The 2,708-nt window shown below is 49.6% G+C and overlaps 1 pseudogene; it reads left to right on the plus strand.

Annotated features, from left to right (window-relative positions):
• Positions 1-347: 347 nt before the first annotated feature.
• LOC113926187 lies at positions 348-2,200 on the plus strand (annotated as a pseudogene).
• The last annotated feature ends 508 nt before the right edge of the window (positions 2,201-2,708 follow it).

Raw genomic sequence — 2,708 nt, forward strand, 5'->3', positions numbered from 1 at the left:
AAGTCCCTGATGAAAGTCCCTGTGCTCTTACATTGTGCAACATTTATCATGACCTTATATAGAAGGGAATATACATAACTTGATGATACCAAACTTACTTCATTGATTCTCTTAGTAGATGTGGCTAGTAATTATTTTGAAAATGCTGTATATTAAAATGCACGCAGGTCCCTTTCTAGAGAGGCAGCCAAGGGGGCCTGATGAAGCTGGAGGGTGGTGTTGCTACTTCCCGGTAGCCACAGGCAGGGGACATTACATAAATGTCCAGGATACTTCTCATGAGCATGAGGTCGGGCAAAGGCACCTGCTACAACTGCTTGGGGGAGCCTATGAAGCCATCCACCCCAGATCTCACCACAGGGACCAGGATGGAAAAGACTTTGGGGCCTGCCTTTTCAGCTGTCACTACCATTGCAAAAGCAAATAGGACCAGCATGCACAAACAGCACCACAGGGTGCCCCCCTCCTCCAGCACCCTCATCTACTTCCCTCGGGATAAGGAAGTAGGCATGTCCCCATTATCACCCTGCACTCCGAATCTAAGCTCTACTGTGCCGTCTGTGGCAGCTGCCTGCCCTCTGAGTCCAGCCTGTCTCTGCACTCCACATTCTTGCTGCCAGAGTACAGGGAGGGGCTGGAGCCTCTAGGGTTTGCTGAGCAGCCCTCAGTGAAGCTCTGTTGCCACCTCTGCTACAGTGTGTTCAAGGAACCTGTGATCAGCACGTGGAGGCCCATGTTTTATTGAAGATGCATCTTAAAGTCAGAGAAGTGTCCTATGAACAACACCAAGCTGACGGCGGTAGTCAACAAAATTGCAGTGGAGTGTAAATCCGGGAGCTCTTCATTCACTGCAGGCACGGCTGTCCAGTGGTGGCTGGCAGGAAGCCCATCATCTTTGAGGTAGATGCCCTGTGGGGGCCCCTTCACCATCGAGCTCAGTGCCTCAGACCCCAAGGACTGCTGTGACTGCAGGCTCCAACCACCCTAGCAGCCAGTCCCTCCTCAAGTGAACCTGGAGGACCCCTCAAGGAGTACAAGCACATCAAGTATCCCCACTCTAAGGTGCCTGTTCATGGGAAGCCAAGATATGTTTGAGATGGACCTGAAGAGTTCCTGCAGCAAAAGTCTAACAGCTTCCACAAAATATATGTGGTGCTGACCCAGAAAGACCAGGAGATTGTTTTCTGCACCTCATGCTCGGCAAGCTCTCAGAAGATTGACCAGCTGGAGAAGAGCCTAAGCTCAAGTTTGATGTTCTAGACTAAAACCAGGGAGCCCAGAGAGGACCTTATGGAGTTCTGGAGGGACATGTCCATGTTGAAAGACAAGAAGTCCTACATCAATACATGCTGAACACAGGCATCCTAGGATCCTATGACTCTCAGCAGATCTTCAAGTGCAAAGGAACCTGCATGGGCCAAAGGGCCCTGTCTGGTGTCTCTGCATCTACTCCGTGGGTGATATGTGGGACACTTGTACCACCTGTAAGTGTCAGAAGATGCTGCAGAGGATCATGACAGCATTGTGCTGATGCTCTGCCTTCAGGAGCACAAGCTTGACAGTAGCTCAGAGGACTGCACATCATGTGGGATATCCAGAACCTGCAGGGGGTGAACATGCCCCAGGCCCAGACAATTGGCATACACACTGGTCTCCTCATACAGCATGCTCTTCAACAGCTCCCCGAAGGACATCCAGGTCTGGGACATCATGGGCACTGAGCTGAAGTTAAAGAAGGAGCTCATGGGCCTCAACCACTGGGTACAGGCCCTGGTCAGAGCCACATGCACAGTGGCTCCTAACCAAATAATCAAGATCTGGGACATCTGAACCCTCAACTGCACCCACGTCTGTAGACATCACCAGCAGCATTTACTATATTGGCACAGTGAATGGCCACATTGTCAGTGGCACCTAGGAGAACCTCATTCACACATGAGACATCAAGTCTAAGTAGCAGGTGTGGGTCCTAACAGGCCACGTTGGCACTATGTATGCCGTGACAGTCATTCAATGCCAGACCAGACCAAAGTCTCCAGCATGTCCTATGACAGGTCCCTCAGGATCTGGAGTGTGAACAACATGATCTGCATGTAGACTGTGCTGCATCTCCAGTGCAGTGTGACTGAGCTGGCCATGTGCCAGGGGCCAACTCTTCTCAGGGGCTCTGGACAACACTATGAAAGTGTGGACTTGCTAAAAGAAAATCCAGCCTGGGTCTTGGCTTCTTCTTAGCCTGCATTAGGCCTCTCCAAGCCAGGCTGGCCACATGAGTAGTCTCAGGGTCTCTTCCTGCCTTGTGTGTGGAACAGGTGAGCAGGCTCAGCCAGCCAGGCAGTTTCCTTTCTACCCTATGCCCAGCAAGCCTTTCTCTGCTTGCTCCTGTCATTGGTCCTTCTCCCAAGATGCCAGCTACAATGCTGGACGAGCCCGCCCTCTGTCCCCACCCCAGATAGACTGTGGGCCTTTTTATTCACCTTTTATTCTCTTTTTAGACTGTATATATATTTGATTACTTTCTGATTGAAATAAAAGCACAGTCTGTGAAAAAAATTAAATAAAATGCATACAAATTGACACCTTTAAAATTTTTAAAAATTACTTGGCTTTTATAGTGTCCAGCTTATAATTATTTCTCCCAAGGAGGGACTAGTTCAGTTTATTCTGTGTTACTATATTTATTACCAAGGGCTTGGAGGGAGGCAAGG

This window comes from Zalophus californianus, chromosome 7 (genome assembly GCF_009762305.2).
Source record: "Zalophus californianus isolate mZalCal1 chromosome 7, mZalCal1.pri.v2, whole genome shotgun sequence".
Taxonomy (NCBI): Eukaryota; Metazoa; Chordata; class Mammalia; order Carnivora; family Otariidae; genus Zalophus; species Zalophus californianus.